Source organism: Oncorhynchus gorbuscha, linkage group LG18 (assembly GCF_021184085.1).
Source record: "Oncorhynchus gorbuscha isolate QuinsamMale2020 ecotype Even-year linkage group LG18, OgorEven_v1.0, whole genome shotgun sequence".
NCBI lineage: Eukaryota > Metazoa > Chordata > Actinopteri > Salmoniformes > Salmonidae > Oncorhynchus > Oncorhynchus gorbuscha.
The window spans coordinates 81,027,303-81,039,878 of record NC_060190.1 but is presented as its reverse complement, the minus strand read 5'-3'; the positions used below and the strand labels follow the sequence as shown (position 1 = coordinate 81,039,878).

The 12,576-nt window shown below is 46.0% G+C and overlaps 1 protein-coding gene across 2 annotated transcripts in view; it reads left to right on the top strand.

The window, feature by feature from the left end:
- LOC124004070 (transcription cofactor vestigial-like protein 4) overlaps positions 1 to 12,576 on the top strand; it is a 95,075-nt gene that overhangs the window by 79,035 nt on the left and 3,464 nt on the right. The gene's annotated exons all lie outside the window — the stretch shown is intronic.

The following is a 12,576-nucleotide window of genomic DNA, read 5'->3' as shown; positions in this document are numbered from 1 at the left end:
TACCACTATACCACTACCACTATACCACTACCACTATACCACTATACCACTACCACTATACCACTATACCACTATACCACTACCACTATACCACTACCACTATACCACTATACCACTATACCACTATACCACTATACCACTATACCACTATACCACTATGCCACTATACTACTACCACTATACCACTATACCACTATACCACTATACCACTACCACTATACCACTATACCACTACCACTATACCACTATACCACTATACCACTATACCACTACCACTATACCACTATACCACTACCACTATACCACTATACCACTATACCACTATACCACTACCACTATACCACTATACCACTACCACTACCACTATACCACTACCACTATACCACTATACCACTATACCACTATACCACTATACCACTATACCACTACCACTATACCACTACCACTATACCACTACCACTATACCACTACCACTATACCACTACCACTATACCACTACCACTATACCACTACCACTATACCACTATACCACTACCACTATACCACTATACCACTATACCACTATACCACTATACCACTACCACTATACCACTATACCACTATGCCACTATACCACTATACCACTATGCCACTATGCCACTATACCACTATGCCACTATGCCACTATGCCACTATACCACTATGCCACTATACCACTATACCACTATACCACTATAACCACTATACCACTATACCACTACCACTATACCACTATACCACTACCACTATACCACTATACCACTACCACTATACCACTATACCACTACCACTATACCACTATACCACTATAACCACTATACCACTATACCACTATACCACTACCACTATACCACTATGCCACTACCACTATGCCACTACCACTATACCACTACCACTATACCACTATACCACTATACCACTATGCCACTATACTACTACCACTATACCACTATACCACTATACCACTACCACTATACCACTATACCACTACCACTATACCACTATACCACTATACCACTATACCACTATACCACTACCACTATACCACTATACCACTATACCACTATACCACTATACCACTATGCCACTACCACTATACCACTATACCACTACCACTATACCACTATACCACTACCACTATACCACTATACCACTACCACTATACCACTACCACTATACCACTACCACTATACCACTATACCACTACCACTATACCACTATACCACTATACCACTACCACTATACCACTATACCACTATACCACTATGCCACTACCACTATACCACTACCACTATACCACTACCACTATACCACTACCACTATACCACTACCACTATACCACTATACCACTATACCACTACCACTATACCACTATACCACTATACCACTATGCCACTATACCACTATACCACTACCACTATACCACTACCACTATACCACTATACCACTACCACTATACCACTATACCACTATACCACTATACCACTACCACTATACCACTATACCACTATACCACTACCACTATACCACTATACCACTATACCACTATACCACTATACCACTATACCACTATACCACTATACCACTACCACTATACCACTATGCCACTATACCACTATACCACTATACCACTACCACTATACCACTATACCACTACCACTATACCACTATACCACTACCACTATACCACTACCACTATACCACTATACCACTACACCACTACCACTACACCACTATACCACTATACCACTATACCACTACCACTATACCACTATACCACTATACCACTACACCACTATACCACTATACCACTATACCACTACCACTATACCACTATACCACTATGCCACTATACCACTATACCACTATACCACTATACCACTATACCACTACCACTATACCACTATACCACTATACCACTATACCACTACCACTATACCACTATACCACTATACCACTACCACTATACCACTATACCAATATGCCACTATACCACTATACCACTATGCCACTATGCCACTATACCACTATACCACTATACCACTATACCACTATACCACTACCACTATACCACTATACCACTATACCACTATACCACTATACCACTACCACTATACCACTATACCACTATACCACTATACCACTATACCACTACCACTATACCACTATACCACTACCACTATACCAGTAACATGGTAGAACAGTGTGGTAGAACAGTAACATGGTAGAACAGTGTGGTAGAACAGTAACATGGTAGAACAGTGTGGTAGAACAGTAACATGGTAGAACAGTGTGGTAGAACAGTAACATGGTAGAACAGTGTGGTAGAACAGTAACATGGTAGAACAGTGTGGTAGAACAGTAACATGGTAGAACAGTGTGGTAGAACAGTAACATGGTAGAACAGTGTGGTAGAACAGTAACATGGTAGAACAGTGTGGTAGAACAGTAACATGGTAGAACAGTGTGGTAGAACAGTGGTAGAACAGTGTGGTAGAACAGTGTGGTAGAACAGTAACATGGTAGAACAGTGTGGTAGAACAGTGTGGTAGAACAGTGTGGTAGAACAGTGTGGTAGAACAGTGTGGTAGAACAGTGTGATAGAACAGTGTGGTAGAACAGTGTGGTAGAACAGTAACATGGTAGAACAGTGTGGTAGAACAGTGTGGTAGAACAGTAACATGGTAGAACAGTGTGGTAGAACAGTGTGGTAGAACAGTGTGGTAGAACAGTGTGGTAGAACAGTGTGGTAGAACAGTGTGGTAGAACAGTGTCTTCAGGAAATATTCACACCCTTTTAAATGTTCCATTGAGTTTGTGTTACAGAGGAGGATTGTATTTTAGATTTTTTTTTGTCAACAATTTACACACAATACTCAGTCAAAGTGGAAGAAAAATTAAAAGAAAAAGATAAAACACTAATATATCTTGATTAGATAAGTAATTCAATCACCTCAGTCAATACATGTTAGAATACCTTTTTACAGTCCTACTGGGTAGATCTCTAAAAGCTTTCTACCCCTGGATTATCTTTACCTACACAGGCCTCTGCATGGGGCCTCCAAATGACTGTCTGCCCCTGCGCGCGCACACACACACACACACACACACACACACACACACACACACACACACACACACACACACACACACACACACACACACACACACAGGAAAGACAGGAAGCCCCATGTAAAACAACAGAGCATCATTTCATCAGCCATCTTGGCTCTGCTCCTCCTCTCTGTTGATCAGTTGGCAGAGGTTGTAGTTCCAGCGCCAGTAGTTACAGCTATATAACCTCTCTGTACAGTAGAGATCTAACCACCACCACATTCTGCGCTGTGTAACTCCACGGTCTGACTGCTGAAGGAACACACATATATATATATATATATATACAGACAACTAAAGTGAGAAACAGAGCTTAAGCAAACTTTGTACGTGAATGTCATTTTACGTCACAAAATATGCGTATTCTTGCATTACGTAGTCCTGCCAACCAGAGAATGACAGTCTCCTTGCGTTACGTAGTCCTGCCGACCAGAGAATGACAGTCTCCTTGCGTTACGTAGTCCTGCCAACCAGAGAATGACAGTCTCCTTGCGTTACGTAGTCCTGCCAACCAGCGAATGACAGTCTCCTTGCGATACGTAGTCCTGCCGACCAGAGAATGACAGTCTCCTTGCGTTACGTAGTCCTGCCAACCAGCGAATGACAGTCTCCTTGCGTTACGTAGTCCTGCCAACCAGAGAATGACAGTCTCCTTGCGTTACGTAGTCCTGCCGACCAGAGAATGACAGTCTCCTTGCGTTACGTAGTCCTGCCAACCAGAGAATGACAGTCTCCTTGCGTTACGTAGTCCTGCCAACCAGAGAATGACAGTCTCCTTGCGTTACGTAGTCCTGCCAACCAGCGAATGACAGTCTCCTTGCGTTACGTAGTCCTGCCGACCAGCGAATGACAGTCTCCTTGCGTTACGTAGTCCTGCCAACCAGAGAATGACAGTCTCCTTGCGTTACGTAGTCCTGCCGACTAGAGAATGACCGGTATGGAGGTCAAGGACGGTCAATATTTTATAATAAATATAATTAAACTTGAGAAATGTTCACCCGGAGACAGCCATGTATGTGTTAACGCATGACTTGTACAACCATACAATCATTTTGAGTTTTTGGTTTTAACAATCTTTAACTACATAACGTAATGGTAAATGTCTTGATAAACTGGGTGGTGGCAAAGTCCTAATCACAATAAAGGACAAATCCTAATCAATAGGACTGTGCATAGAGTTATTGACCTGGTTTCAGCGGTCGATGTCATCTGTCGTCTCAATCTGTTTCACTTGAATTTAAAGATAGCTTGGCCTTGGTTTAGCTGGGCAACCTATTTTGCATCGACAACTAAATATAATCTCAGGGAATGTTCCACAAAAATAAGTCAAGCAAACATTGCAGTCTTTTTAAAATCCACCCCCTCCCCCTTCAAAAAAAGGTATTTTGTTTAGAAGTAATAACTACCCGATTCTAGGCTATTTTGAAATGGTATTTGCTGTATCACCGAGAGAAAAATGATGACATTCTATTGTTTTTTTGCTGATATGGAACCAAATGCATTCAAGCAGCATATCAAACTGGGGTGATGTTGTAGATTACACTGGCAAGTACACAAATATTTGCCTTGGCATATTATTTAAATATCAATTATTTCACATGGAGGAGATGTGGGAAGCTAAAAAAGTTAGCTTGCTTGCTGTTTTTAGCCGGCTAGCTAGCAAGCAGAGTAGCCAGCAAGATGCTAGCAGAGTAGCCAGCAAGATGCTAGCAGAGTAGCCAGCAAGATGCTAGCAGAGTAGCCAGCAAGATGCTAGCAGAGTAGCCAGCAAGATGCTAGCAGAGTAACCAGCAAGCTGCTAGCAGAGTAGCCAGCAAGCTGCTAGCAGAGTAGCCAGCAAGCTGCTAGCAGAGTAGAGAAGTAGCCAGCAAGCTGCTAGCAGAGTAGAGAAGTAGCCAGCAAGCTGCTAGCAGAGTAGAGAAGTAGCCAGTAAGCTGCTAGCAGAGTAGAGAAGTAGCCAGCAAGATGCTAGCAGATTAGCCAGCAAGATGCGAGCAGAGTAGCCAGCAAGATGCTAGCAGAGTAGCCAGCAAGATGCTAGCAGAGTAGCCAGCAAGATGCTAGCAGAGTAACCAAAATAACAGTTGTGGTGATCCTCTCTACCTACAGTCATGGCCAAAAGTTTTGAGAATGACACAAATATTAATTTTCAGTCTGCTGCATCAGTTTATATGAAGGCAATTTAAATATACTCCAGAATGGTATGAAGTGTGATCAGATGAATTGCAGTTAATTGCAAAGTCCCTCTTCGCCATGCAAATGAATTGAATCCCAAAAATTAACAATTCCACCGCATTACAGCCCTGCCACAAAAGGACCAGCTGACATCATGTCAGTGATTCTCTCGTTAACACAGGTGTGAGTGTTGACGAGGACAAGGCTAGAGATCACTCTGTCACGCTGATTGAGTTTGAATAACAGCTTCAAAAGGAGGGTGGTGCTTGGAATCATTGTTCTTCCTCTGTCAACCATGGTTACCTGCAAGGAACATGTGCCATCATCATTGCTTTGCACAAAAGGGCTTCATAGGCAAGGATATTGCTGCCAGTAAGTTTGCACCTAAAACAACCATTTATCAGATCATCAAGAACTTCAAGGAGAGCGGTTCAATTGTTATGAAGAAGGCTTCAGGGTGCCCAAGAAAGTCCAGCAAGCGCCAGGACTGTCTCCTAAAGTTGATTCAGCTGCGGGATCAGGGCACCACCAGTACAGAGCTTACTAGGGAATCTCAGCAGGCAGGTGTGAGTGCATCTGCACGCGCAGTGAGGCGAAGACTTTTGGAGGATGGCCTGGTTTCAAGAAGGGCAGCAAAGAAGCCACTTCTCTCCAGGAAAAACATCAGGGACAGACTGATATTCTGCAAAAGGTACAGGGATTGGACTGCTGAAGACTGGGGGAAAGTCATTTTCTCTGAATCCCCTTTCCGATTGTTTGGGGCATCAGGAAAAAAGCTTGTCCGGAAAAGACAAGGTGAGCGCTACCATCAGTCCTGTATCATGCCAACAGTAAAGCATCCTGAGGCCATTAATGTGTGGGGTTGCTTCTCAGCCAAGGGAGTGGGCTCACTCACAATTTTGCCTAAGAACACAGCCATGAATAAAGAATGGTACCAACACATTCTCCGTGAGCAACTTCTCCCAACCATCCAGGAACCGTTTGGTGACGAACAATGCCTTTTCCAGCATGATGGAGCACCTTGCCATAAGGCAATAGTGATAACTAAGTGGCTCGGGGAACAACACATTGATATTTTGGGTCCATGACCAGAAAACTCCCCAGACCTTAATCCCATTAAGAACTTGTGGTCAATCCTCAAGAGGCGGGTGGACAAACAAAAACCCCACAAATTCTGACAAACTCCAAGCATTGATTATGTAAGAATGGGCTGCCATCAGTCAGGATGTGGCCCAGAAGTTAATTGACAGCATGCCAGGGCGGATTGCAGAGGTCTTGAAACAGAAGGGTCAACACTGCAAATATTCACTCTTTGCATCAACTTCATGTAATTATCAATAAAAGCCTTTGACACTTACGAAACGCTTGTAATTATACTTCAGTATTCCATAGTAACATCTGACAAAAATATCTAAAGACACAGAAGGAGCAAACTTTGTGGAAATTAATATTTGTGTCGTTCTCAAAACTTTTGGCCACGACTGTAACTGTATGTGTTTTGCATGTGACACCTGATCGTATAGCTGAAAAGCAAATAAGCAAATTAGCTCACCCGGCCTGTGTTGAATGACAGTTTGCTGGTCCAATCAGAGGACCGAGTGTACATTTCACAAGCCAATCTATCAAATGTCTCTGGCTGCATAGAGAGTAAAACCATGGAGTCTGGCTGCATAGAGAGTAAAACCATAGAGTCTGGCTGCATAGAGAGTAAAACCATAGAGTCTGACTGCATAGAGAGTAAAACCATGGAGTCTCTGGCTGCATAGAGAGTAAAACCATGGAGTCTGGCTGCATAGAGAGTAAAACCATAGAGTCTGGCTGCATAGAGAGTAAAACCATGGAGTCTCTGGCTGCATAGAGAGTAAAGCCATGGAGTCTCTGGCTGCATAGAGAGTAAAACCATGGAGTCTCTGGCTGCATAGAGAGTAAAACCATGGAGTCTGGCTGCATAGAGAGTAAAACCATGGAGTCTCTGGCTGCATAGAGAGTAAAACCATGGAGTCTCTGGCTGCATAGAGAGTAAAACCATGGAGTCTGGCTGCATAGAGAGTAAAACCATGGAGTCTCTGGCTGCATAGAGAGTAAAACCATGGAGTCTGGCTGCATAGAGAGTAAAACCATGGAGTCTCTGGCTGCATAGAGAGTAAAACCATGGAGTCTCTGGCTGCATAGAGAGTAAAACCATGGAGTCTGGCTGCATAGAGAGTAAAACCATGGAGTCTCTGGCTGCATAGAGAGTAAAACCATGGAGTCTGGCTACATAGAGAGTAAAACCATGGAGTCTGGCTGCATAGAGAGTAAAACCATGGAGTCTGGCTGCATAGAGAGTAAAACCATGGAGTCTGGCTGCATAGAGAGTAAAACCATGGAGTCTGGCTGCATAGAGAGTAAAACCATGGAGTCTCTGGCTGCATAGAGAGTAAAGCCATGGAGTCTCTGTGCCACAAATTTAGTGACAAAACATTACCAAACCTGGCCAGATAATTTAAAGTCAGTCTCAAGTCATTGTCGAGTCTTGAGGCTACAAGTTTAATCAAATGTGTAACTCGATTCCACAAGTCTGCTATCCGGGGTTCTAGGAACAAATGGAACAGAGTACAATGTTACACTGTCATGTTACAAAGGTGCACGTTGCCAAGTGAGGAGAGGCCTCAACAGGAGGGAATACTACAGAGACAGAGCGGCGGGCCGTAGCAGGCTTCCAGCCCACAGAGAGGTGGGCCGTAGCAGGCTTCCAGCCCACAGAGAGGTGGGCCGTAGCAGGCTTCCAGCCCGCAGAGAGGCGGGCCGTAGCAGGCTTCCAGCCCACAGAGAGGTGGGCCGTAGCAGGCTTCCAGCCCACAGAGAGGTGGGCCGTAGCAGGCTTCCAGCCCGCAGAGAGGAGGGCCGTAGCAGGCTTCCAGCCCGCAGAGAGGAGGGCCGTAGCAGGCTTCCAGCCCACAGAGAGGTGGGCCGTAGCAGGCTTCCAGCCCGCAGAGAGGAGGGCCGTAGCAGGCTTCCAGCCCGCAGAGAGGAGGGCCGTAGCAGGCTTCCAGCCCACAGAGAGGAGGGCCGTAGCAGGCTTCCAGCCCTCAGAGAGGAGGGCCGTAGCAGGCTTCCAGCCCGCAGAGAGGTGGGCCGTAGCAGGCTTCCAGCCCGCAGAGAGGAGGGCCGTAGCAGGCTTCCAGCCCACAGAGAGGAGGGCCGTAAGCAGGCTTCCGGCCCCCAGAGAGGTGGGCCGTAGCAGGCTTCCAGCCCACAGAGAGGTGGGCCGTAGCAGGCTTCCAGCCCACAGAGAGGAGGGCCGTAGCAGGCTTCCAGCCCACAGAGAGGAGGGCCGTAGCAGGCTTCCAGCCCACAGAGAGGAGGGCCGTAGCAGGCTTCCAGCCCGCAGAGAGGAGGGCCGTAGCATGCTTCCAGCCCGCAGAGAGGAGGGCCGTAGCAGGCTTCCAGCCCTCAGAGAGGAGGGCCGTAGCAGGCTTCCAGCCCACAGAGAGGAGGGCCGTAGCAGGCTTCCAGCCCACAGAGAGGTGGGCCGTAGCAGGCTTCCAGCCCGCAGAGAGGAGGGCCGTAGCAGGCTTCCAGCCCACAGAGAGGAGGGCCGTAAGCAGGCTTCCGGCCCACAGAGAGGTGGGCCGTAGCAGGCTTCCAGCCCACAGAGAGGTGGGCCGTAGCAGGCTTCTAGCCCACAGAGAGGAGGGCCGTAGCAGGCTTCCAGCCCACAGAGAGGAGGGCCGTAGCAGGCTTCCAGCCCACAGAGAGGAGGGCCGTAGCAGGCTTCCAGCCCACAGAGAGGTGGGCCGTAGCAGGCTTCCAGCCCACAGAGAGGAGGGCCGTAGCAGGCTTCCAGCCCACAGAGAGGTGGGCCGTAGCAGGCTTCCAGCCCGCAGAGAGGTGGGCCGTAGCAGGCTTCTAGCCCACAGAGAGGTGGGCCGTAGCAGGCTTCTAGCCCACAGAGAGGAGGGCCGTAGCAGGCTTCCAGCCCACAGCCGCCTGACTCTTACAGGATAAGGGCTCCTTGTTTTCAGATAGAAATTGGTCCTTGGTTGCCGTCTGACTTGAACTACAGTCATGAACAGTACAGTTTTTTAAAATGATTCCACAAGGTTCTATTTACAGTGGAGTGGTTCTGAAGCACAACTGACCAGGGAGGGAAATATTACCCTCGTTTCCACATTCCAGGGTTTTGGGACAAAAGTAACTTGTTTTATTTTGTCCCTCGCCCTGCCCCTATCCCCCCCAGACCCAGGTCTGTCTTTCATACAACTGACTAGCACAGGGAGAGAGAGATAATATCTAGGTGCACCCAAGCATGAGGTGTCAAGTAGCAGCTAACACATACACACACACACGGCTCCAGAGTAATGCCACATCAATAACACACACACACACAGACAGAGAGACAGAGACACACACAGAGACAGACACACACAGAGACAGACACACACAGAGACAGACATACACACAAAGACAGACATACACACACAGAGAGACACACACACACAGAGACAGACACACACACACAGAGACAGACACACACACACAGAGACAGACACACACACACAGAGACAGACACACACACACAGAGACAGACACACACACACAGAGACAGACACACACACACAGAGACAGACACACACACACAGAGACAGACACACACACACAGAGACAGACACACACACACAGAGGCAGACACACACGCAGACACACACACATGCAGACACACACACACGCAGACACACACACACAGACAGACAGACAGACAGACACACACAGACAGAGAGACAGAGACACACAGACAGAGAGACACACACACACACACAGACAGACACACACACACACACACACAGACAGAGAGACAGACACACACAGACAGAGAGACACACACACACACAGACAGAGAGACACACACACACACAGACAAAGAGACAGACACACACACAGACATATGGCTCCAGAGTAATTCCACGTCAATCACATAAACGAAAATGTACCTAATCAGTAAAAACAACACTGTTTGTGTTGTGTGTGTGTCTCTCTGTCTGTGTGTCTGTGTGTCTGTGTGTCTGTGTGTCTGTGTGTCTGTGTGTCTGTGTGTCTGTCTGTCTGTGTGTCTGTCTGTCTGTCTGTCTGTCTGTCTGTCTGTCTGTCTGTCTGTCTGTCTGTCTGTCTGTCTGTCTGTCTGTCTGTCTGTCTGTCTGTCTGTCTGTCTGTCTGTCTGTCTGTCTGTCTGTCTGTCTGTCTGTCTGTCTGTCTGTCTGTCTGTCTGTCTGTCTGTCTGTCTGTCTGTCTGTCTGTCTGTCTGTCTGTCTGTCTGTCTGTCTGTCTGTCTGTCTGTCTGTCTGTCTGTCTGTCTGTCTGTCTGTCTGTCTGTCTGTCTGTCTGTCTGTCTGTCTGTCTGTCTGTCTGTCTGTCTGTCTGTCTGTCTGTCTGTCTGTCTGTCTGTCTGTCTGTCTGTCTGTCTGTCTGTCTGTCTGTCTGTCTGTCTGTCTGTCTGTCTGTCTGTCTGTCTGTCTGTCTGTCTGTCTGTCTGTCTGTCTGTCTGTCTGTCTGTCTGTCTGTCTGTCTGTCTGTCTGTCTGTCTGTCTGTCTGTCTGTCTGTCTGTCTGTCTGTCTGTCTGTCTGTCTCATTTTAAATACTTTCTGACAAAGAACCTGAAAACAATCTCTGTTCAAAATTATTTTCTGACCGGAGACTTTTATTTGTTGTACATAATGTCCTCTGACATCATTTCCTGTGACTTGAAAATAGACTTCTTGACATCAAGAAAGATTTCTACATTTCTACTTTAATGAGTCGGCAGCTGTGGATGTTCCGCTTACCCCGGACCCCCCAGGAGGAAGCGACGGTGAAAGAGGCAGGCGAGGCGGCATCCTGACGAGACGACGTTGGCGAGCGAATTAACCGCCTCTACCCTCACTTCTGTTGGCGAGCGTGTAGAGTCACTAGAGAACAAACTAGATGAGCTCTGTTCCAGACTACCCTATCTACAGGATAGTGTCTGTAGATACTGTCTACACTGTAATATTCTATGTTTCTCAGAGTCGTGGCTGAACAAGGACGTGGATAATATACAGTACCAGTCAAAAGTTTGGACTCCTACTTATTGAAGGATTTTCTTCATTTTTTAAAACTATTTTCTACATTGTAGAATAATAGTGAAGACATCAAAACTATTAAATAACACTATTAAATAAGTGTTAAACGAATCAAAATGTATTTTAGATTCTTTAAAGTAGACACTTTTTGCCTTGACAGTTTTGCACACTCTTGGCAGTCTCTCAACCAGCTTCACCTGGAATGCTTTTCCAACAATCTTGAAGGAGTTCCCACATATGCTGAGCACTTGTTTGCTGCTTTTCCTTCACTCTGCGGTCCAACTCATCCCAAACCACCTTAATTGGGTTGAGGTTGGATGCTTGTGGAGGCCAGGTCATCTGATGCAGCTCTAATGAACGTATCCTCTGCAGCATAGGTAACTGTCATGGATGCCATGGTTGCCCTTACTTTGAAGATGTAATCCAGAGACTTCTGTGTGTTCTCTTTTCAACTCCATCTGCATATTAGCAATCAAATGGCAAAATTTGCTCCAGCTCTTCAGCTATCAGACTCTAATTCCACTGATGTCAAAACTCAGTCCTCCAGAAAGTGGAGAGCAACACTGAAGCAATTTTAATACGTGATGTCTTTCTAAAAAGCTGCATTAGACAGGATTGCCTACACATACTGATCATTTACAGATGGAATACAAGTTTGTTATTAAGGCACATGAATGTTCCAGAAGGCATTTCTGACAAAAAAACAACAACATATTTTTCGTAATTATTGTTTTTTCATATGTTCAAATGTCACTCCTGTGAAGTAGTGATACGCCTAGTTTCCTGAAACGAGTCACATTTTGTTACGTTACAGCCTTATTCTAAAAATAGATAATAAAAAAATAATAATAATTCTCATCCATCTACACAACCAGCCGTTAAGTTTTTGTCACGTTCAGTGAAATGCCTTTACGATGTTTCACGCTCTGTCTCATCTGGCGCTTCTAATCTCTGCTCCGACAGTAGACATCAATCAGTCTTCTGTCTTGATGTTATGGATCTCTGCTCCAACAGTAGACATCAATCAGTCTTCTGTCTTGATGTTATGGATCTCTGCTCCAACAGTAGACATCAATCAGTCTTCTGTCTTGATGTTATGGATCTCTCTGTCTGTTACCCCCCACCCCCTTCCACCGCCTCTCCCCAGTCTTGGAATGAATCACAAGACCAGTTTCTTTAGGACATCTGTGT